At 42.7% G+C, this 25,889-nt stretch overlaps 1 protein-coding gene across 20 annotated transcripts in view; it reads right to left on the reverse strand.

Annotated features, from left to right (window-relative positions):
• Window positions 1-25,889, reverse strand: part of ATXN1 (ataxin 1) — a 291,336-nt gene that overhangs the window by 209,767 nt on the left and 55,680 nt on the right. For all 20 annotated transcript variants that reach the window (XR_016348853.1, XR_016348852.1, XR_016348854.1 and 17 more), the window contains one exon: window positions 7,081-7,205. The gene's annotated coding sequence lies outside the window, so the exon portion shown is untranslated. The remainder of the gene's footprint in view (window positions 1-7,080; window positions 7,206-25,889) is intronic.

Genomic DNA, 25,889 nt, shown 5'->3' on the forward strand with positions numbered 1-25,889 from the left:
ACAATTGTGGCCCACTCACTAGCCTAAGTTGCCCATCACTATCCTAACTTTCTCTTTGTTAAGATAAATAGATTGAGTTCTTTGCATTTACCATTATAAGGCATGTTTTCTAATCCTTTCCTCATTCTCCTGGCTGTTCTCCGAGCCCTCTTACTTTTCCAACATCATTCTTGAATTGTTGACACGAGAACTGGACACAGTATTCCATTAGCAGTTGCACAAGTGCCCAATACAGAGGTAAAATAACCTTTCTATACCTACTTCAGATTCCCCTATTTACGTATCCTGGGATCAGATTGGCCCAGTTGGCCAAAGCATCACAACAGGAGCTCATGTTTAGCTGCTTATCTGTGACTCTCAAATCTTTTCCCAAGTCACTTCTTCCCATCAAGGAGTCCCCCATCTTATGTGCATGGCCTTCATTCTTTGTTCCTAGATAAATGCATTTCCATTCAGCTGCATTAAATTGTAAATTGTTTGCCTTTGCTCAGTTTACCAAAGAATCCAGATCACTCTGTATAAGAGACCCGCTGTCTTCTTTATTTACCACTCCCCCCATTTTTACATTGTCTGCAAACTTTATCGGTGATTTTTGTTTTTTTCCCATATAACATTAAATAGCTTAGTACCGAGAACAGATCCTTGTGGGATCCCACTAGAAACATACCCACATCCATGGCCCCCCTTTCCCTCCAAACCCATTTGTGTGATCACTAGGCAACTTAGGCATCACAAGTCCACTCTGCAGCACGGCGTACTCCAAAAGCCCACAGATTTTGAGCTTCGTGGGGCTTTAAGGCCTTGCCACGTAACTCCTTTAAGCCCTTGCAAAACCCTCCCTGGGGAAGGAAGTTCTATCTCCAGAAAGGGGCAGAGCCTATTTTAAAAATACAGCTGTGTGATGGCTGTTCAGTACCAGATAATTGATCCACAGGACCCTGAATTGGTGTGCTTTTGCCAGAAGTACGCTGAAGAAAACAGGTTCTGTACTTATATCATACTGATTATGGGAAGAGAAAGGGTCAGGCCAGCCACAAGCAAAGTGATATTCAATAGCACTATTTTATAACTTGTGGGCTTTGCCAGCTTTATGAACAAAGCTAAAAATCCCTTCCTACTAGAAATGGGCCTGAACCACGAACTTCAAATCTGGATCCTAACTTTCCCAAAACCGCAAGGGGGCCTGGATCCAGGGTTTTAGGTCAGGCCCATATTTAATCTATACTAATATGCTTTTTAGGGCCTTTATAATAAATCCCCTCCCTGAAGGATCACAGTACTGGTTTCATTCATATTTACACTGCTTTTCCAAAAGACAATGCACATGCTTTAAAGAAAGCATTGGAAGCTTTTCAGATTTAGAATCTTTTGCTTTATGTGGTTTACAGTCCAAATAGACAAATGTTACTTCCATTTCAAGTTATTTAATTTTTATATGGCTTACTAGTAAATGAAAATCAGAGGTCGTACAGTTCATCAGTACTAAACTGAGCATGCCTGTAAGTGGCAAGAGGCAGCCTGATCTCCCTGAAACTATGTATTGTGTTGTTTCAGCCACGCACAATAAAGCTCCCTCTTCTCTCTCCCCAGCACATCCCTTTTACAAAAGCTTACACTCACACATGTAAACAAATGAACAGTTCCACTATGTGTTTGGCAGCCTGCGGCTTTTCTTTTAATTCACAAAAGGTGCACCCCATTGAAAAGATCCACATACAGGGAACTCTATGTCAGCACACTTATTAGCAAAGCCTCATTTCCATTTAACACAAGTTGCTTTAGGAACCAATGCAGCTCATATGGAGGGGGGGGGAGAAGCCCTTTTTCATTACCTCACACACACACACAAAAGCTAGCCAATGACATCTTCCTTCAGGAGCAACAGTAATGTGACAGTTTGGGAGATCTAAGGATCGGGGTAGTAGGTAAAAGAGCTCGGGATATCCCCTGGGAAGAAGTTCAAATGCTTTTTCCTGGTTTTCAGGGTTTCAATTCACTTGCTGGTGGAGGCCGATTTCCCAGTGCCAGTGAACCTGACTCTGGGGAGTTTTTGTAAGCAGAGCCTATAGAGGCAAGGTATTTTTAAAGTCTCCTGCAGGCCCCCACTTTCTGCACTCGGAGTGCCAGAGCAGGGAACAGCCCTGAAAACACTGTACAGTAACATGAGTTCGTCCAGTAGCATCACTGTTGGTGCTCCATGCCTATGCATCCCGAGACAAGAATCACTGCGGAGGGGTGGACCACAGCCTCTTTAACATCTTTTCAACCACTGAATATGTTACTTACCTTGTGCAATAACTGGAGTGCTTTGATATATGCCTCCCTATGTACAGGGCTCAAAAAATTCTGGAAAACCCTACTCACCAGACAAAAAAGGGACTCGCCACCCTCCCCCCAAAAAGTGTTTTTTAATAGCATAAATTCCTAATAAGAATAAGAACAGTAATTACTAATAAGTTATTAATAAATATCACCCACGTTATTACTAAATATCTTATAAACCTCTACCTTTTCCCTCTGCTGCCACGTCTCCTCCCCTTGCTCCATCAGCTCCCTTGGTGCCTCCTTCCCCACCCCTCACCCTCCCCTGCTGTCCTGACTCCTGCCCTTCTCACTGCCCTCAGCCTTCCTGAGACCTGGCCCCCTCCACCAGCCCTTCTCTCCCCCCTGTGCCCATTCCTCCAGTAGCCCCACTCTGATCTGATCCTCATCCCCTCTCCTAACACTTCCCTCTACACACCTGCCCTGCCTCTCTCCTCTGGTGCTGGTCCCTCCACTGCAGGTGTCTGCCCTTCTGCTTCACCATCAGAATCCCCTGGCACCTGCACCCTCCTGGTGCCTCCCCCCTTCCCTCACTGCCCCTGCCCCCTTTTGCTCTCTTTTTCCCTGATGCCCACCCTCTGCCCCTGTTCCCCTCATGCCCCTGTGCCCTCACAGATGACTTGCTCCATCCCCACCTTCCTCATACCCACCCCTTCTTTCAAGCCTTCTCCCAGCACCTCCCCCTCTCCCTTCTAGCCCCCAGTGCCCTTACTCTCTCCTCTCCCAGCATCACCCTGTCTCTCCTCCCACTGACACCTCCCCTCCTAACCTTTACCTCATTGTCTGCACTGGCATTTCTCTCCTGCACCCCTGCCCCTTGATGCCTTCCCCTTTCTTCTTCTTCTTCTTCTCCTGACCTCCTCCCCTTCCCTCCCCTCTCCTCCCCTACCCTCAGCACTAGCCCCTTCCCCAAATTTTTCGCCTCCCCTCCCCACAGTCCAGTCTAGCCCAACCCAGCCCCTTCCCCTCCCCCAGGGCCAGCTCTAGGTTTTTTGTTGCCCCAAGCAAAACATTTTTGGCCCTCCCCCTTTCTTTGTCGTCTTTTACACGTTTGCATTTTGAAATGTTTTTTTTTTGTTTTTGTTTGTTTTCATTTTTGTCCTGGCATTTTATCCCTATAAATAGCAAATAGCATTTTCATTTGTTTTTTTCCATAAAGGCAAAGGCGCTTCAAATGAACTCCCCCTTTTACTCGCTGCTGGGTCACAGCAGCCTTTTCCCAGGCCTGTCCAGCCCCTCCATATGGACAAGCACCCCTCACTCCCAACCCACAGGGGAAACAGGGTGCAGGGACAGCACAGAGCCAGAGGGGTGCAGGGAACAGTGGGGGAGGAGGGTACAGGGGTGGCACGGGGAATGGGAAGCACAGAGCCAGAGGGACGCAGGGTGCGGGGTAGGCACAGAGAATGGGATGCGGGGAACGGGAGGAGCGGAGGGATCGGGGTCTAGGGGCAGTGCAGGGAATGGGCAGCACAGAGCTGGGGGGCAGGGATCGGCGGGGAGGAGAGTGCAAGGGCAGCGCAGAGCCAGAGAGTCGCAGGGAAGAGGGAGAGCAGGGAGTCCGGGGTACAGAGGTGCAGGGGAGGCGTAGGAAACAGGCGGCGCAGAAACAAAGGGGCATAGGGCGGGTGCAGCGAGCTGGGTGGTCGGTCAGGAGAGGTCTCTCACCGGCGAGGGGGTTGGGGCCATGGCAGGACTGGAGCTGGCAGGGCGGGGACTGGCTGCCCCACAGCCAGTTCCTGGGGCCACGCAGCCAAAGCCGGGCTACCACGGCCCTTTAAAATCAGCAGGGCCATGTCATGCCAGCATCCTGGAGTCTGCCGCCATCCCACCCTCTGGCTCATGACCCACCTGCTCATGCCAGAGCTGCACACAGGCAGCCCGGCACTGAGAATCACTGCGCTTCCCCCTTCCCGGCGGCACTCCGCTCCTCTGCCCGACCGGCAGATCAGATGGGGCCGTGCCGCCCGTAGTGCGGGCTATGGCCAGCCCGTCACAGCCGCCCACCAGGCCAGTCCTCCCCTGCACTCGCCAGCTGATAAAATCTTCTTGCCGTAGGCGAGTGCATTTGTCGAGCCCTGCCTATGTATATATCAAAGAAGCTGCCCTCTTTCTCTTCTGTTTCTCAGTCCCTCACTACACCTTCATGATTGAAAATAAAATGGAGTGGCAGCAGGTCCTCCCTTGTACACTTATATCAGAGAACAGGAATATCTAGGGTGCAAGCATGGACTCAAGGACATTGTTGACAAAAAACACCGATCATGAGAACATGGGAGCACTTGCGTACCTTGACATAGAGCATCCATAAGGAAAAGACTTGGGGAAGTAGGAGACCATTGGAAAAGGAAAACCACGTGGACTACACTGGCCTGAGGTATGTTTTTTAGGGTTTTTTTTGTTTTTGTAACCCTGATACAAAATTAAAGACACAATACTGGCCTGAAATAATTGCAGATCCAATAGCTTATGTTTTATAAGGGTTAGAAACAAATGAATGTTTTGTATCACTTCTTTTTCTTAGCCTATGGCACAACGTGCCTCAGATGGCATATAATCAGGAGTCATCACCAAATTTAGTCTGCTAGTTGGCTCATTAGCTTCTCCGGGCCAGGCTAGATACTGACATGGAGCACAACATGAAAACTGGGAATATCAGATATGTTGTGAGATCTCAAACATTAGAAGAATATTGAATTGATTCCACATCTTCCTTTCGCACAAGCTGAAGTCTGACATTTTTATCAAATGCTACCTGAAGAAAAGTTTACATCTAGAGAGCAATGTCTTATACCACCTGGAGGACACAAGCAATCAGATGGCATAAAGTAGTAGCCTTCAGCAGTTTGCAAAGATTAACAGTTATTGGACTTGTATGGATGCTTTCAGGACTAGTATAATTTTCCAAGCAGTAGCCCTAAATCACTGACCAAAGAGGAAATACACCATTTCCAGCACTGAGCCTATTGATTCCAAAAGAAACAGATTGGCTTCATTCCTATGAAGCAAATACAAATCGGTGTCTATAGGCCTGCTATGATCTCCTCTGATCTTCAGCAAGAAGGGAAACAAGTGTGCAAACGCCACCCAATTAATCCAAGCAATGACAAAAAGAGAGTGGTAACGGGATACAAAGTGCATTTCAGCTTTTCTCCGCCATGCCGAATGGAGACCCCCCACCCATCAGCTGTTTCAGGATTTTGAGCAACACAGCTGAATGGGGCAGGGAACATAAAGGATATGACAGATGGCACACACATTATGCCCTTCAGCAATCTGATATTCCAAGCTGATGACCTGCCCTTCCTTCTCCTTAGCCTTCACAGTGCCATTTTCATGTCTTCTCCGAGCTGCACGATAACAGCAATGCAGTGGTGCAATGGAAATCTTCCTGTTAAAGCTGCTCCTTGCAACAAGAATTTCATCTCCTTTTCAGTTCCCCTCTCTGAGGGTTGAATAAATGCTCAGGCATAACAGGGGCACCACAACCATGGAGCAAGTCATGCTGCTTGAGCAAGGGGGAATGAAGGGTAAAAGTGCATCGAGATGTGGGATTTCTGAAGATCTTTGGGATTGATCTTAAGAGTCTTTGGTGGTCCTTGGTGGTCTTGAGTCCATGCTCTGCACAGGCATGATAAGACATTCTCTGCGCCCTTTCTACATCATGCCTAACTCCTGCCCCATAAGAGGAGAACACAGTAAATTCATCCAAATGCTCAACTGTGCAGGTTTCTTACAGTAATGTTTCTCCTTCAAGACCAGTACGCAGAATGGAAGGAATGGCTTGGTAGTTCTATTCAGAAAGGAGGCCACGGGACTTTTTAATAGCTATATATATAGTATATTCAGGGATCACATCTTTACAACTGTAACATATTTTCATCCCTATTCAACATAAAATAAGGGGGTCATTCCTTTTGAATGTGAGCAAAATAAAAGCCTGGAAAATGAAGCATAGACATGAAAGATGAGGTTCTTCACTGCAATTCTCTTTTTAATAAAATGATAAAACAAAACAACACAAAGTAGTCTGAGTGACAGTAATGCTGACTTTGTTGTTATTCAAATATAGACACACCATTCATAACTCTGGCTCAGAAAGGGCACTGTATTTTATTTATTCTTTTAACTGCACCAGTTCAGAATGTCACCAACAAAGCAGTTAAGCCAGCCAAAATATTAAAGATAAAATAAAATTACCTTCTTGCAGAGGTCTGATATTCCAAGTGAAAAATTTGAAAATATATAATTGAAAAGGTACCTATTTAACATAACAATACTACTGCAGACTGCTGTAAAATCTGATTACTTAACATCAGTTCTTTAACAATAAGAGAGTGTATAGGCATTTTCCTACTATCCACGATATTTTATACAATACCTTTCTTTACAAAGGATCATATAATATAGTCTCTGATCTCACAAATACTCTGATCTCACAAATACTCATGCATGTGAATAACTTCAAACACAAGAAGCCTCACTCATTCAATTGGGACTAATCATTTGCATGAAGTTAAAAACATCCATAAGTGTCTGCCAGATAATATTTGCTCAAGTAGTTAATTTCAGAAACAGAAGTATGCTACATATTTTTGCTTTCTTTCCCTTTCAAATTGTATGTTATATATTTCTCTCTCACAAACACACTCACTCATCTATCAGTGCAGGTTAAAAAGACATCCTGAGATTCAAAAGTTAATAATGATTAAATTAATTACAATCGATTTTTTTGCCAAAATCTTTCTTATCGCTTACCTCAAATCATCTGAGAGTGTTTCAAGATGCAGTCATAAATCTTTTCCCCCCTCAGCTCACCAGACAGTGCAGCACTTTTTTTTCTGATGTCTTGTATTAAAGCTTTTCCATTGTGTTCCAGGATACTTAAATAAAAGCAAAACAAGAAACACTCAGAATGAAAATGTCACTTCAGTGATTGGTAGGTGACTCAGGGGAAATCCCCGACCTTTCTCCAATGTATATTTTAAAGAAACTGTGTTAACTATGCAGAGCAGGAGCACTCTGACTGTTCTGTAGGTTGCACTTTTTTTTTCCTAATTGCCATAAATAATTTTACAGCATTTTTAAAATATCATGCTCTCTGGTATACTAGATTGTAATATAGTACAATCATTAATGAACCAATGAGTACCTCATTCAACAGAATACAAAACTGTATGTGGGAAAGGAGGAATTCTCTGAAGATGCAAATCAGAAAAATGTGTTGTGTTGAATAACAAACTGCTACAGTAGATAGTGATAATTCATGATTATTATTTAAGGAAGCTTTAAGTAAAGTTTGATTGACAGCCTAAAGATCCACATAGTTCTTTTTGTCACATTCACCTTTTTTAATAGTAATATGTGGGGAAATATCAGACCAGTCAGTAAAATACATTTAACAAGATATTGGAATTTACAGTACACAAGACAGACTAGCTGAAGGAGGAAGGAAAAAAGGGCGGGTGAGTGACTACATGAGTGTACGAGTAAGAGAAACTGCTGACTCTCTGTTATGATAACATTTTGATATTTCCCAGTCACCAAAAAAAGCATAAATGCTTTTGATTAGAAAGTAAGAAATTAAGAGTTACAACCACATGCTCAATCCCCCTTTGACTTGTGGTAAAACAAAAGGCCAGATTTACCCTCATGTACAGCCATTTGTCAGGGATGCAGTTGATCCAGTATTTAACATTTAAGCGGTCTCTTGTAGCATTAAATGACTTAGTGCTTTGGACCAGCACTGAGTTCATTTTCTCTTTGAGAACCCTCCATTTCATTTCACAATCTCCTTTGGATTCTGAAGATGTTAGTCATTATTTTATAAACAAATTTTAAAACTATATTTGGGATTGCTATATAAAATTTACAGTTAAATTCTTCGTTCAGTTACACCTGTGCAATCCCTACTGAAATTAAGGTTTCAGAATGTGACTTGAGGACAGAATTTGATCTTACATACATATTTACATTCATTGAAATCAAATTGTTTGTTTGCTTTTTCTCAGCTGTCGGACAAGCTGTGCTGAATTATTTTTTCCTATTGTTTTTAATTAAGAAATAGAGTAAATTTCCTTCCTGTGTCTCTAAGAGTATGGATTCTTCTGCAAAGAAAAATAACTTTTTCAAAAGTTTTCAAAAAGTAAAATCAATTATGATACATTTCCAGTAGAGATGTAATAGTGTAGTCGATTAACTGATTACAGTGGTCCCCAACCTGTGTGTGTGGCGGGCGCCACACCGGTGGGTGACATCATCCCACTGCGTCGCCCAGCTGGCCCCGTGCCAAGTGCACCAGCGCCAGATCCCCACCACAGCCATTTCGCGGCTCCAGACCAGCCGCCCTGCTCCCGTGGCTTTCCCACCATGCTCCCCAGCAGGTTCTCCCACCGCAGGCGCTTCCCCATGCCCCGTCACAGCGCGAGTTTGGCCCCACAGCACATGTGGCCCATCCTCCCCCAGCCATCCCACATCGTGACACCGACTAGGCGGGCGCACATAAATACCCCGGCGGGCGCCATGGCACCCGCGGGCACCTCATTGGGGACCACTGGATTAACTGAAAAGTAAAAGCTTATCAGTTAATGCTATAGACTACATGCATTTTCCCCTTCCCTCCCTTGCCAGTAAATTTTTTAGCAGGCTGACCAGCAGCCCAATTCTATCCGAGCTTGCACCGGGACTGTGACCTACTCCCACTGCAGATCTGCATTTAAAGAATATTAGGAGCCAGGTGACCAGGCAGCCCGGCTCAGCTCCAGCTCACGTTGGGTCCAGGAGCTCAGACCTGCTCCCTCCCCCACACTGCTGTATCAGAGGGAACAGCACAGGGCGATAGGCAGCCATTTTGTGGGGAGCTGGTTTTTAAAATGGCTCCCCTTGCGGACCAGCTCCTACCTGCTACACTGTGTGGCTGCCTCTGATATAGAGCTGAAGTGGCAGAGGGCTCCTCAGGAGCAGGATCAGAATGCACTGGGCTGCCGGCCCCACCTCCGGGGACTATAGAATAGTCGTGGAACTGATAAGAATTCATGCAGCTAATCAGCTAACAATCGATATTTAACATCCCTAATCTCCAGTTGTATAAAAAAAGGAAAGGGGCAAAAACTGAAGTACTTAAGAGGGAATAGAAGTACCCCAAAATCCCTTACTACTTTTCTTTTAACATCTGCACAGCATGCATTTCACCAGTCCTTAAAGCTGTTTATATTACATACAGAACTCAAAACCTCCTGTTTAAATTAAAGGACGGAGATGAGTAGTCTAGGCTTATTGGTCAATCTTCTCGACTACTCACATTCCCCCCCTTGCTGCCTCTCAATCAGAGGCAGTGGGGGGGGGGGGAGGAGCAGGAGTTGGTGCTGGGAAAGTCATCTTAAAAGCCAGTCCCCCCCAACACCAGCTGCACATTGCCGCCTGTCCCCCCTCCTCCCCTGCTGACTCTATCAGAGGCAGCAGCGTGGGGGGCAGAGGGCAAGGAAGGCTTCTGCGAAGCAGACTCTGCCCGCAGTAGGCAGCATCCCCTGTCCACGGGGAATCCAATCTCCTTGCGGACAAAGGCTGCTCCTCATCCCATGGAGCAGCATCTGTCCACAACGCACCTGGGCCTGCAGAGGCTGCTTCTTGGCAGCAGCCCCTATCTGCAGGGTGTCCCAGCTCCCCATGAACAGAGGCTGCTCCAGGGGCTATGGACAGGGACCCACTTGCACTGCTGCAAGTCCTCCATGGACAGGGGCCACCCCGTGCTGCTGCAGGTAGCTTGTCTGCATGGGGAGCTGGTTTTTAAACTGGCTCCCACCTGCCACCAGACGCTGCTGTCTCTGATACAGAATAGTAGAGTAACTGATAGGAATGAATGTGGTTACTTGACTATCCAATTAACCGACAGCTACCATCCCTAGTTTAAATACAAGTAGCCTGTTCCTGCCCACACTGGTCTCATCTGTGCAGAGCTTACTCACATGGATAAGCACATACGTGAGTGACCGCACAGACTTCAATGAGACTCACTCAGCATAACTAGGGATGGCACACTTCAGACCACTGACCTGTGGGAGGAGGATGAGACCGTTTAAAACTGAGACTCAAATACTCAAAAGCCTGGAAGTTCAAAGTTAAGGAAGACAATCTGTCTATGCCTCCCCCTTCCCCCCCACCTTGAAAACAGTATTAATTCAAGACAAAATATAATCGGCAGGCGTTACTGGCTCCCAGCCTTTACTGTGAACTTCCTGGCTTCCCTCTGTTTATATCTCAGATTTTCTGTGGTAGTGTAGATGTAGCCTATAGCCCCAGTCCCTTGAAGGAATTTAGATGCTTAACTTCTATTGGGAATTAGGCATCTAAATAACTTTGAGGATCTGAACCACAGTTAGCTTTGAAAATGGCACTTAGACTCCTAAATCACTTGCACACTTTACAAATGTTAACCTTAATCATTCTGTGCCTTGGTTTTCCATCAGTATAATGGAGTCAGTAATACTACTTTATTCACAGTGAGGAGTTGTAAAGAAATGTCTAACAAAGACTGTGAGATGCTCAGATGCTTTGGTAAAGGGAGCCAGCTCCAAGCACAACGGCTGATAATAATTAATAAATATTATTAACAATATAAAATAGGTAAGGGACAGACCTCTTTAAAACATGTTAAACAGCACCTTAATCAACGAACAACCCACTGCTTGTAGAGCAGAGGGCTAATCACAGTAAGTAACATTATCAGAATCTGGTCCTTAAATAATACAAGCTAGGAAATTCTTTGCTGGATTGTACTTTTACCAGCACTACTGCCTTCTCCTAAGCTCTCTGAGCACAACCATCTGTGGAAGGCTGAATGGTTTCACGTAGCCATAGAACTGTTTTACAGCTGCTTGACTCCAGAAGCTGAGGCTTTAAGAACAACACCGAGAATCGCGAGACTACTGATAAAAAAATGCCGTGATTTGACAACACAGTTAAGAGAGTCTTTCTCCTGGATTGTTTCAGACTCACATGTGTCTGAGGGTGTTGTCTGTGTTAAACTGACCAAGATAGTTTTCCACCCTCAACAATTTGTACTTAATCATTTTAGCATGTCTGACTATAATCAAAAACCAACGAAAACCACAGCATTGAAAACAAGGAATCAAGAAAAGAAAGAAATTAAAGCCTGGGACATGCATGCAACACAGGAAGAGTTAGATCATGCCTCCCCGTGTGAGTGCCCAGAGCACAAAAAAAGGGTACAGCGAATTGTTCCCCTGCACAAATGCACTCACACTGAGGCAGACACAATCCATCTCCAAGTGCTGGGGAAGAGAAAGGCAGTGGATGGCTAGAACTGCCTGCACTACTAACTAGCCCTAGAAGTGATTCTGGATAGAGCATAGGCAGGACTCAAGGATGCATTCAAGACCAGACTAGGGCAATCCAGAGCCCTAGAGACACTCCATAGGGTGGAAGGGCCAGCCAGATTGCTCCCCCAGGCAGCAGTGAGAGTGGCAGCAGGTTGCCTCTTCCTCAAATCAGTAAGGTACTTGAGCATATACCTAAGTTTGAGCCTGTGAGCAGTGACCTCAATGGGGCTATTCACATGTTTAAAGTTAAGCACAAACCTATGGGCTTTCCTAGACAAGGGCTTTTATTTGTTAAGCTTCAAAAACATACTTGACATTTTACAACAATAGAGGATAACATGGTTATTAACCCTTACAATGCAAGCTGTCTTTCAAGCTTCTCCTCAATACACCCTTTTTTCTTGTATGCCTACTCATCCTAATTTTCTCCTCATGGTAATATCTACCAAAAAAGGGGCAGGGGAAGAAAGCTAAGACAAGAAAATTATGAAATGCCTAAGATGTGGCTTTTACTAACTAAAGCAATTACATGATTTAAGACATGATCTACACAAAAGAGTTCTAAGGCCTGGTCTACACTAGAGAGTTAAGTCGACATAAGACAGTTTTCTTCGATTTAGCGTCTACACAAAAATGTAGCTCCCACCAATGTAACTTGCATACTACTTCAACTTGATAACGCTATCTCTGAGGAAAGCATAGTGCTTAGGTCGATGGCAGTGTCAGTCTAGCGACTGCGTTGCTTACGTTAACTGTTGCTGTCTTTCAGAAGCTGTCCCACAATGTCCTACACTGACAGCTAAATCAGTTCAAGTGCTCCTGGTGAGGACACACACTGCTGACACAGAAGTGAAGCCTGGATGTGAAAAAGTGATTTAATTACTGCAGTGGCTGTATGTCAACATAGCGTCAACTTCATTCTGTAGTGCAGAGTTGCCCAAATTGCTATCATATTCTTCTCCTCCCTTCCACTTAGCCCAGAAGGTTTGTTACCTTCCCTCCAGGAAGGTCAGTGTATTTTGCCTGTTAAGTGCTAGGTTAACGTACATCACTGCATTAGTAGCATTACAATAATAAATAAAATTATGATAAATCTAAATCATCATCATCAATCATCATCTCAGCTTTAAAATAGGAAGAACTATCCTGAGATGTAGTCAATTTAAAAAAAAATAAAAGGAATTAAAAGTAGTTTCAGGTACGATGCCTGCCCCACATTTTGTGGTTTTACAACCACATTTCCTTAGCTTTAAAAATGTTCTTTTCTCCCCTGTTGTGGTGTGAAAGATGCACAAAAACATCAAGAGAAACTGACTAACTAAATGATTATATAGGGGAAAACTGTGAAACTGACTGTATACCAAAGGCTGTCAAAAGCTCACCTTAAACTGGAAAACAGTTCTTTGTAAAGAGAAAAAAAAGCTTTCTTCTCCCAACCTCTCAGTTCCCTTTAACAGTAAATTTTAAGCATTACTTACAGACAGCAGAAATTAGAGACAGAAGTGTGATTTTTAAATTGACAGTTTTTAAAAGTCTGATTTTATGTCATTTCTCCTAGATATTCTTCTGAATATGGATCTCAAATGCCCCTTCAAATTTCCTTAAATAGACCCGTAAAACACTGGCATTTCCACCTCCCCCCCCCCCCCATAATTCAGGTAATGAGAGAAACTTTCCACCTACATAAACCACTATACTTTCTGGAAACACTCATCCATCAAAAGGAGGAAGAGGTTTGTATGCTTTTTTATTAATGTATTTTCCCTAGCAATAACAACAGCCTAATGCAAATGTTTGCTACCAAGTTGCTATGAAGTAGCTGGAGACTGAAACTCCCAAATAGCCCTGAAGTAAGAGGAGAATCAAGCAGAGTTGGTGCTTCTCTCTGCTCCTTTGCAGTTTCCCCATTCCAAATTTGGCAACCATATGGAGAAATTGGATAGAATTCACCCCCCATACAGAAGCCAATACACCATTTGAGTCCAACAGGGGACTCAGCAAATTTCACTCTATCTGCATAGGCGTTCTACTGGCTCTCTGCACAAACGTGAATTAGACCCAGTGTTAACAAGGTCAAATGTGGAGGAACAGCTCCTAGAACTCACAATTTCTTTACAACAGCAATTTCAAAGGGCCTCCTTTCCTGAATGAAAACGATGAAGGAAGTTGAGAAGGTTGCCATGCAGAGGCGGGCAACCTTTTCTGGGTCGAGGGCCACTGATTCACAGAGGCTCCAAAAATAAAAACTTAAAAAAAAAATCAGATTGGAATTAAAAGAAAGGAAAACTCAATGGCCCTAACATTTAAAAATGTCAGTGTTTCAAAATAATAATGATATTTCTAGGAGATTACTTTGAATATCAAATCTGAGCACAGTTTTACTCTAGCAGATTCAGGTTGAGATTCACTTTCCTTCTGTTGGTTTGATGTATTGTACTCTATATGTGATTATGTTTGGTTAATGTTGGACTGAAAATGTAAGCGGTCAATTGACCCATTTCTTTAACATGTTCAACTTACTAATGTAGTTTGTAATATTATTACATTTCAATAACACAAAGTGGGCCAATGCTGTTCTTGTGTGAGACAAGAAAAGTTATCTGTATACACATGTAGTAAAGAATAGATTAGAATTTGGTTTAGTCGAAACAGGGCAAGTAGGTGTTCTGGGGGTTTTTTGGAGACAGGGTGAGGTAAGGGTTTTCCCCCTAGATGGTTGAACAGGGTGTTTTTTCTTAATGTGATTCATAACATAAGTTAGATAGTGGCAACGTCAGGAATAGAGCTAAGTTAGTGGAAAATTCACGCTGTTGTGATACTTATTGTTATGAACTTCTTTCTGTGTTGTGGCTAATGAAGTTTAAAAATAATAAACTCTTTTTTTTATGTCTTTTATACATTTTTTTACATAAAGTCACATGCTCTTATTCCTTTCACTGGAATGTACCTTAATCTGTACTCTATTTATTCAGGTTACAGAATATTTCTTATGCTAATTTCTCCTCTCCAGCACACCTATAAATTCAAAGGCAACTGATATAAAGTTAAAAATTAGGGTGTTCTTTAAACATTCTGCACAGTACGCTCAGTTTCTTTTCTGTAGCTATAGTAAGTAAATGGAATGCAGCAACACTCTGCCAACTGGTCTGCAAAAAACGAAAGTGCTCTTAAATCAGTCACTTCAGCATCATGGCCGTTTGCAACAAAGCTAACCAGCACAACTGTCTTCTATCTTCTATTAGATCAAAACAGACCCAAAAAAAGAAAAAAAGGAAAAAAAGAAAAAGAACACAACTCTCAGCTATTGCTTACTTATAGCATTAGTAAATAAGGTTAATATTTTTGGCTCTCAAAAGAAATAAAACAACATTTTAAAGGATACACACACACACATCTGTATACACATGCACATGTATGCCTACATGAATAATTACATTTCTATTTTACACTATAATGCATTTTTACAGCATAATACATATATATACCATTTAAATGTATTTACATGCAATATAATGTGTATATAATTGAAATCTTTGAACACAGATTAACAGCTTCTAAAAGTCAGAAGGGACGGGTATGATCACTTAGTCTGACCTAACTGAATGACACAGGGCATAACATTTCACCAAGGAATTCTTGAAGTACAGGGAATTATCCTTCCCTGCTATGCAAGTAGTTACTGTCAGGCACAATAATCTGAAGGAGAGTATATCTTTTAGACAAACATCTAGTTTCAATTTAAAGACTAGCTTGGTGGTAAGTTTACCACTTTCTTGGGCCTTTCTGTTTCTAATTAACATTTTTAAAGAATAAAATAATTTTACATTAAACTATTTTCAGAAAATGAGTGATTTTATTCCATCAAAATGACCAAATCTATTTAATAGTTTGTGCATGCATGAATGTGTCAATGACAGTATGCACATTAATATTACAAGAGAACATGAAATATAACTTCCCCAAACATGGCTCTTTAGAAGCCACACTTTTTTTTAAATAATTGTGTCTATATATTTTGTAAACTACTTTTAATACCCTCATTTTAAAATAGAGAGAATACATGGTGGCTGATCAGTACACATAATCATGATACACAAATACATTTTTTAGCGGATTCTCTGCATTCTTTATTGGCTTTCAACAGTTAATTCTTTCACACAAACCATTTTATATCCTTTCAACCCACAAGACCCACTCAACATTTTCTTTAGCAAGTAGGGCAGATGGGTCTCTTTTTGGAGACAGTCAACACAGCTCTTTCAGGACCCAATCCTACACAACTTTTGCACACATATTTGAGGATATGAGTGGGGCTATGGACCTCAGCAAAACCGTAACCATATGCATAGGCAGGAACATAGCCTACACGAGTCAGAGGAGTCACTGTTAACTCCTTGTCAACGGTGAACATGGTATCTCCTTGGCTCTGCAATCCCCCACTATTTCAAGGAGGAAGAAGTCAAAACAGGAAATTGAAAGCGATGCAACAGAAGGCCCAAACAATGCAACTAGGCCACCACATTAGCGTGGCACACAACTTTCTTTTACTAATACTGACTGTTTCAAGTATTTGTACAGCTTTTTCCAAGACCATGCAGCAACTGTCAATTTACTACTAGAACTTGGTATACAACAGGTCATGTACAGTAAAACTCCAGTAGTCCGGCATCCAATTGTACAGCACTCCTGATAGTCCGGCATCAAAATGGCAAGAGCCTAGTGAGTGAGCTTCGGCAAAAATGAGTCACAATGCAGCAGCAGCAGCTGAACCGAGCAAAAAGGGTAAAAAAGGGTTAAAAAAAAAACATTACAGTATACTGTATCCAGTATGTACAATAAAAAGGGTTAAAACTCTTTATATACAGTATATACTGGATACAGTATGTGTGTGTGTGTGTGTGTGTGTGTGTGTGTGTGTGTGTGTGTGTGTGTGTGTGTGTGTGTGTGTATATATATATATATATATATATATATATATATATATATATATATATATATATATATATAACCAGCTTATAGTACCTCCTGATAGTCCGGCACATTTGATAACCCGGCACCACCTAGGTCCCAAAGGTTCCAGATTATTGGAAGTCTACTGTATATGAAAATAATATACATAATTCATATGGACTTGTGAGAATCCATCTGATTTCAGCATCCCCAGCACCTTTGCCTTCTTCCTTAGCGTTTGACTTTATTTTCTGGAAATACTTTACTACGTTACTTGAGCACATTGAGTAGTTTATGTATTTTGAAAATGCAGATTATGCCATTAATCATGCATTATATGACAGTAAACTGAAGTGACTGCAATTATCTAATTTCACATACTCATGCTGTACACCTAAGGCAAGCAGAGTCAGCAGAGTATAAAATGAGGTTATCAAACAGTAACTGATTTAAAAGCCAAACTTGAATTGCAAAGCAATCTATGCTACAAAGCACAAAGCACGAATCAAACTCAGTGCTGCCTCCAGAATCACTGGAGTTTGCCTTTATCGTCCCTAAGCTTGTATGTGACGGCAAGGAGGCCTGGGGGAGGGTGGACTCGGAAGAAAGTACAGACTGATATACTTCCTTTAGGATGTGTTAACATCCCCTGTGATTTATTTCTCAGAATATAAAATCCATGCCAAAATTTCATTTAACCTGAATCTTAGTTTAAAATCTATCATCATCCTTTCTCTTTCATTTTCTCCAGGTTGTCTTTGATCTTGCCCAGTTCAGAATGCAAATGGTAAAATTTCGATTGCAGTCCTGACCACAGCTACAAGGGAGCATGTGCCCCATGCACATGAGAGCAGGCTCTGACTCTTAAACTGGAATGGCCTAGCATAACTAGGCTCACAGTTGTCAGTTCTATTTCTGAATGACAACCAAACAGAGTCCTGACTTCTGGAATCTCCCCCTTCAAGTCTCATGTCCCATCTGTTCTCATTTTAATTCCCTGCAACTTCAGGTAGTAAGTGCCACCACCACCACCCAAAAAATGTACAGCAATACCATTTTCTGCATGAAAATGGCAATAATACTTGTAGCAAACTAGAAATAAAATAAAAAAAATAAGAAGAGCTTCATACTACTCAGTGTTCAGAGAGAATTCACAGTTTCACATTACCACCGTGACACAGTTTATAAAATAATTCCCGAGATAAAACGACCCGTTTCCTCTCAGTGAGTGTGATGTACTATCTCTATTCATATAAGGTGAAATCCACCCACGACTGCAACTTATGCAAAAAGCCAGCACAAAGCCTATTTAACACTTAAAACCCTATTTCATACCAATTCACTTGATCTAAAGGCTGTGTATGCCTTGGTCTGTGTGACAAAGTGAGAATTTTCTGAAATATTTTATAATGCACACGTGTGCCTCAGTTTCCCTCTGAACTTTGCATTGTAAAAAAAATGTTTAAGTCTCTTGCTAAAACAGTGAAGGAAAGAGGAGTGTCATGGGGCAGGTTAGCAGGAAGGAATGGGGTCATTAAGCAAAACCAAAACCTAAATCCACCAAGCATCCAGAAAGGCAAAGAGAGGTCCAACAACTGAACTTTCAGCGCCTAAATGGTGGAAAGAGTGACAAGGGGGAAGAGGAAGAATGAGGAAAAACAACAGATGGAGTCCATCGCAAGTTGGCACTGGTTTGACCAGACTGGACAACTGACGCTTGGATCATCATGGCACTGGTTGGACCAGACTTGACTACTTTGGCTTAGATTAGCAAACAGAGGCAGAAGTTATGAACTTCCAAATACTCTGTGCCAGGTGATCAATAAGTTCTTACCTTGTTTTTTAAAAGGTTACTGTGTCACTGCAAATACTCCCTGAGAGCATCATGCCCTGAAGGGCTACCGAACAAGATTCCCACAGGACCCTGATCTGACTGGTGTCCCTGAAGAGAGCCATGGAGCATTGGTGCTGAATGCCCAGTCTCCTAGTCTTGGAGGCCATGGGCCTGTCCTTTTGGAAATGTTCAAGTCCTTGTGGGCCAGCACGCTAAAGAGGTCACTCCCAGGAAGCCTGGGTACAGGCTGAGGTGTAGACCAGACACAGTGACAGGCTAGTCCTCTGGGGTCAATTTCATCCAAGCAAGTCTCTTCACACAACATAAACCCTAATTTAGCCATTCACTGGGGATGACACAGAGAACAGAGGCACAGAACGATCCTCTGCACTGACTGGTTGAGAAGAGGGACCCTTTATTGACCTGAATAGGTCTATCTGGAGCAGGTGGTAAATTTATATGACTCCAATGGGTTAAAACTTCTGCACAAGCATGTGCTGAGAGTACAGCCACTGTTCCAGCTCACAGGCCGAAGCAGACTGGCTGCTGGTTCCATTCTTCTAATCCCATGCAGTTCCCTGTGCAAACCCTAATTACTCTGGATTTATGAGGGAAGAAGTGATTTCACCCGCACTATCTATAGATTTGTGTGCGTGTTTAATACAGTGGCTTCCAGATGCACCGTTACAGTGAAGGTATTATCAACTTTTATACTATATTGTAGCCTCCATTTTCTGGGCTTTATAATTTGAGCTTCAAATTTAGATCCAGACAAAAACCTCTCTAGTGATCCAGACAGTGCATAGCCATGGAGGTTTAAAAAAACCAAACAATTATAATAAATAACAATGAAAAGAAGTTTGTCATTTTAAGTCATCTTGGATGCCACTGTCATTTGTAAAACTGTACAGTATTATTAGTCAGACCCTCTGCTGACAATATAACCCACAAGATTGGAACTTGAGTGGTTTGTACATGTCACCAGATCTTTGGATTAAAATGCAGCCTAAGAATGTGGGTGTATTTAATTTTTTATAATACTTTTGTACCAGCATAAAAGCATTCACTTCACTTATATCACTTACACTCTTTCTTAAAATACTGTATCCTTTTGATCTTCTACAAATATATGTCTCTTTTCTTCAGATAAAATAATGCTGGGTACTTTTAAAGACAAAATGTTATGAGATTAGATTACTCAGAGTCCTTTTAAACATTTCAAGACACATTTTCAACATGGGCACAGTACTTGCAACTACAAACATATACCCCTTCATTCCCTACAAAACTCCACAGCACTGTGCTGAGGAGGTAGGGCAAAATTAGGCAATCTGAAGGCAGGTTTTTTCCCAGGGTAACTTGAGCCTGTCTGTGTATGAAAACACAGCATCACACTGTAAATCAAAATGGTCCAACTTCTCCTCTCAGTTATAGTGAGGACTCCCTACAGTTTGCATTGGTATCACTGGAGAGAGAATATGGCTCCACCCCGGGAAAGAGACCCCTGAAGAATTTCATAAGGATTTCAACAACTTCCACCTCACCATCAACCTCAGTCTGGATCAGTCCACACAAGAAATCCACTTCCTTGACACTACAGTACAATTAAATGATGGACATATTTCCACCATCCCACACCAGAAACCTACCAACTGCTACACTTACCTTCATGCCTCTAGCTTCCATCCCAGACACATTTCCTGATCTACTGTATACAGCCAAGCCCTAAGATACAACCGGATTTGCTCCAATCCCACAGACAGAGACACACACCTACAAGATCTATATAGAGCATTCTTAAAACTTAAATGCCCACCTGGAGAAGTGAAAAAACAGATTGACAGAGCCAAAAAAGTACCCAGACATGAACTACTTCAAGACAGGACAGAAAGAGAAAACAACAGAATTCCACTTGTCATCACCTATAGTTCACAACTTAAACCCCTCCAATGCATTATCAACAATGTACAACCTATCCTGGAAAATGACTCTCAGAGGCCTTGGGGGAAAGGCCAATTCTCACTTACAGGCAACCCCCTAACCTCGAACAAATTCTTTCCAGTAACCATGCAACACACCCCCATCACGATCATCCAGGAACCCACCCCTGCAATCAGCCCTGGTGCCAGCTCTGCCCACACCTCTACTCAAGCAATTTCAATCACTGGACCCAACAACATCAGCCACCAAATCAGAGGCTCATTTAACCGCACATCCACTAATGTGATCTAGGCCATCAAATGCCAGCAATGCCCCACTGCCATGTATACTGGCCAAACTGGACAGTCTCTATGGGAAAGAATTTATGACACAAATCAGATATTTGAAAAGGCAACACACAAAAACCTGTTGGAGAACACTTTAATCTTCCTGGACACTCATTAATCGATTTCCAAGTCGCCATTTTGTTTCAGACCAATTCCACAAGCTAAATCCACAGAGAGGGGTTGGAATTTAACTTCATTCACAAGTTTAATTCTTATGCAAATGCTATGAATCAGAATATTGGATGGCTCACACATTATCAACCAACCAAATAATGAAAGTGCTAATAGTTCTTGATGTCTATGCAGAATCTGGTGTGGGTCATCTTCCTTTCCAAGTGAAAACTAAGGGTTCTTATCAGCTATTGTGACTATTTAGCCTTTAAGGTGCTACTAGACTATTTGTTGTTTAAGTTTTCCCTGCACTTGGTGAGGTTATACCCAATATATCCAGAAAGGCCAAATTACCACCTTCTTTAATGCCAGAAAAGGTAATAAAACTGACATGTCACCAAAGCATAGCCTATAAAAACTGCCATTGGAGAAAAAACTGAAAGAACAAATTAGTTTATAAAAAGGCTTTCAGCCATTTCTTCATGAGCACAAACTGTCCCAATGCAGGCATTACCCCGTCTTACACTTCACTCAGTGAAGAGTGAAGACAAGCCTTCAAATGGGCTCAGTGAGCAGTCCCAAAGTGGTAGAAATTTAGAAATTTGAGCCCAGACTCAGCAGAGCACTTAGGCATATACTCAGTTTTAATCATGTGCTTATGCCCTATTGGCCTCTGGCGACTGAGCATATAAGTGATCTGCTGAATCAAACTCCATAAAAAGACATTGCAACTCCACTTGTTAATTTGGTTACTGTTTTAGATTAAGTGAACTGTACCTGAGAAAGACGGAGAGCCTTTAGGTAAGGGAATGCATGTAGTTAGAACATGAACTTTCCAAAGTTTTGCAGGGTCACCACCATTTGGAGCTTTAGAAGAAACCCTGAAGTGACTTCATGGCTTTTCATCGCCTCCAGTAATTTTGAAGCGTCACAAAGGCCCTTTCTGGCAGCTTCACAGAGCTGCAAAGTGCTCCAGAAGTTCTGTAACTTTTCAGCACTTTCTGGGAATTTTAGCAGTGGGATGGCCTTGCAACACAAGCAGAGATTAATCATTTTCTAATGTATAGTAATAAATAATGTATTTCCCAAAAGTCCATAAATTAAAACTATAATTTCATCTTAGTGCTGTGATGACACTAGAACCCTGGATAGAATTTCAGCCTTGTTTTAAACAGCTGGGATAAAAATTATTCCTTAAATTATGTTTGGAGAGCTGAAAATGAACTCAGAAGTTCTAAAGGAATTACTAGAAAGTAATTACATGTAATTACAAGTAGAAAGCAAAATTATTAAACAGATGATATTGCCATGTAAAATTTCTTACAGAGAGCAGCATTGCCCATTGCTGAAAAGTGCACTTAGTTTACTCACAGCAAACCAAAAACAGTTATGTATCAGAAACACGATTAATACAGAACAAGAATCCAAACAGCAATGCTGTAAATAAATTATGGTAAATAAAAAAGTCAAATCACAGTAGTGACTAGGGATGTTAAATATCGGTTAACTGAATAGTCGATTAAGCTCATTAATTCTTATTGGTTAGTCGACTATTCTATAGTCCCTGGGTAGCCCCTGTCTGGGAAGAAGGGGTCTGAGTTCCCAGACCCAGTACACGAGCCAGAACTGAGCTGGGCTGCCTGCCCGCCTGGCTCCTAATACACTTTAAATGAAGAGCCACAGTGGGGTTAGGTCCAGGACCCAGTGCAAGCTGGGACTGAGCTGGGCTGCTGGGCAGCCTGCTAAAAAATTTACTGGAGGGGGTGGGGAGGGGAGAATGTGTGTAATCTATAGCATTAACCAATAGGCTTTTGCTTATCGGTTAATAGGTTAATCGACTATACTATTACATCCCTAGTAGTGACATAAAGCTGAAAGCATATTCCCACTTTGAAACACAGCAGTTTACACACAAGTCAAAAGAGTATCCAAAAAAGGTACACCATGACTATCAGGAAAACAGCAAGCATAAGGTATCAAAATAAAGTTATAAAAATATGCATCTTTGTATTCATATCTGACAAGAAATCTACTAAACAAACCAAAGCGCACATGACGAGAAGTGGATTTTTTTTCTGCATTCAACAAATATCAGAGTTACAGAAAAAACACACTTCAAACAAAGCAAAAGTTCTCAAGGAAAAAAAGGTTACTTCTAATCACTCTCTCTGAAAATCATTTGAAAAAAAAAAAGAAATCATGGGGGATAACAGAATAAATTTTATAACTGCACTGACACTGGAAACATATGCATGTTAGTTAATATTTGTATAGCAATATTAAGATAGAAAGACCAAATATTATTATCTATTTAAAGTCTTATACAGTATTTACTACAATCCTCAACCTCACTTTAGGCCTTTTACACATTGTAAAAAGGGCAGTGCAGCAAATATGGAGTAAAATAATTAAGCATGGATCTCAATTTTATTTTTAAAAGCAAGTTTCTAGTTCACAAGGTTGCAGAGAAAAAACTTGAAAATCTGATTCCCAAAGACTATGACCACAGGAAGATGTATACAAAAGACCCAGGAAGTTATATTCTTTTTTTTTTCCATTACTACAATTTTAAAAGCCCTTTAATGATGTTTAGAGAACTTGAGTCACCATTTCTGAGGATTTAGGCAATAGCAGGTTTCTTTCTTCCTTTCCTACAAGATATGACCCAGGTCCCTCCCACCTTCTCCCTCTTCCACTTCCTTATTTTATGGTACACAGTAAACTTCCAATAATCCGGCACCTTTAGGACCCAGGGGGTGCCGGATTATCAGATATGACGGACTATCAGAAGGGGGGGGCTATGAGGGGTCTGGAGTGGGGTGGGAGGGAATGCCACCCCAGACCCCTCATAGCCCCCCCTTACGATAGTCCGGCTCTGCCCCAGGCATCCCTGATTCAGCTGCTGCTGGTCAGTTTCAGCAGCAGCTGAATCGGGGATGCCTACAATAGAGCAGCTGGGGTGCTGCCGGGTTGGTCCCGCAGTGCCAAGGGGCGGCGGTACGGCACCAACCCAGCAGCAGTCCAGCTGCTCTTGGGGACGCCTGGGACAGAGCAGCTGGGGTACTGCCCGGTTGGTCCCGTAGCGCTGCCCCTCGGGGCTACGGGACCAACCTGGCAGCACCCCAGCTGCTCTTGGGGACGCCTGGGGCACAGCAGCTGGAGTGCTGCCGGGTTGGTCCCGGAGTGCCGAGGGGTGGCGCTACGAGACCAACCCCGCAGCACCCCAGCTGCTCTGCCCCAGGCGTCCAGATTCAGCCTGCTGGTGAAACTGACGCTGCTGGTCAGTTTCAGCAGCGGCTGAATCCCGACGCCTGGGGCAAAGCAGCTGGGGTGCTGCCGGGTTGGTCCCGCAGCACCGCCCCTGGGCACTGCGGGACCAACCCGGCAGCACCCCAGCTGCTCTGCCCCAGGGGTCCCCAAGTCAGCCGCTGCTGAAACAGATCAGCGGCTGATTCCAGGAAGCCCGGGGCAGAGCAGCTGATCTGTTTCAGCAGCGGCTGAATCAGGGACCCCTGGGGCAGAGCAGGTGGGGTCCTGCCGGGTTGATCCCGCAGCGCCGTCCTTTGGCGCTGCGGGACTAACCCGGCAGCACTCCAGCTGCTCTGCCCCGGGCATCCCCAAGAGCAGCTAGGGTGCTGCCAGGTTGGTCCCGCAGCCCCGAGGGGCAGCGCTAGGAGACCAACCCTGCAACACCCCAGCTGCTCTGCTCCCGGCTTCCCCAATTCAGCTGCTGGTCAGTTTCAGCAGCAGCTGAATGGGGGAAGCCTGTCCGGCTGCCCCAGCACTTCCGGGTTCCTGATGGTGCCGGACCATCAGGAGTCCCGGAGCATTGGATGCCGGACTAATGGAGTTTTACTGTAGAATGTTTGAATGTAGATGTATACATTAGGGTTCGTGAAACCACATTTAAGCACTTAAATAAAAATAACTGCATTTTCAAGGTGCTGAGTACATGCAAGTTCTGTTTGTTTGTTTTTGAATTGTCTGGATGCTTAGTACATTTTAACGTTAGAACAATTCTAGTTAAGTGGTTTGAAGAGCTTAACTTCCATCACACATTTTTAAACATCTTGGTTTTTAAGCTTGTGCATATGTAAGAAAAAGGCAGCACACAGCCAAGAGAAAACGCAATTAGGACAAAAAAATCCATCACAATCAAAACCTAACACTTCATGCCTCGATATCTACAGCAGAAGCACATTACCACCTCTAAATAGCAACTCTGAACTTACTAAAGGAACTTACATAAGCCATGACTCAAGAACCAAAGTAATGAGTGTCAAAACATTCAGAGATGCTGTAACCTTTGCTCCCAGTAGTAAAGTAACAGAAAGTGAAGATGTACAAAAGATATCCTTGAAATGGAGAAAAATATTGATGAAGACCCAATATTCTTGGGTGAGTCAAAACCATGCAGAAGTGCTAAACTATTAACTTCCTAGCACATATTACTGAAAAATCTTAATCCAAAAGCAGTCTCAGGGTTCCTCTTCTCTCAAAAAAACTGACGTGTGCTCCAAGAATAAGAGTAATGTCAACATGCAACTTCATTTGTCTTTATTTCTGAGTAGTATTGCCACGAGTCTTAGGGTAGGAGGTAGCTTGCTAGACATCTTAACTGGTATGATACATCACCCAGGATCTTAGGAGATGATGATTCAAAGACAGGGAATAAAAACTGGCCTTCTGACAGGGTGTGGGAGGGGAATTTAGAATCCTTCCTTGTATGATTAGAATGAACATTGCAATGTTCATGGCCTGGGAACAGCAGTGAGGAAGAAAAAAAATCCACACAAAAATAAAAATTAAAAAAAGTGTATTACACAAGTCATTTTTCCCTTTACTTTCAGTAAGTGCTAATGCTATTTTATTCTATTCAGATTCTTACACCATGTCCATCACCATGGCATCTGTGACTGGTACAAACAGAAGGGTTCCTAGCACATTTTCCTCTTGATTAACTTGCACTTTAATTAATATTGTCAAGAGGAAATTACACTACCTAGTGTTCTAAAAACTAATCCACAGCAATATTCATACAACACACAACACATCTACTTTCCATGA

This window comes from Pelodiscus sinensis, chromosome 2, assembly GCF_052426305.1.
Source record: "Pelodiscus sinensis isolate ZL-2025 chromosome 2, ASM5242630v1, whole genome shotgun sequence".
In the NCBI taxonomy this organism is placed as follows: Eukaryota; Metazoa; Chordata; order Testudines; family Trionychidae; genus Pelodiscus; species Pelodiscus sinensis.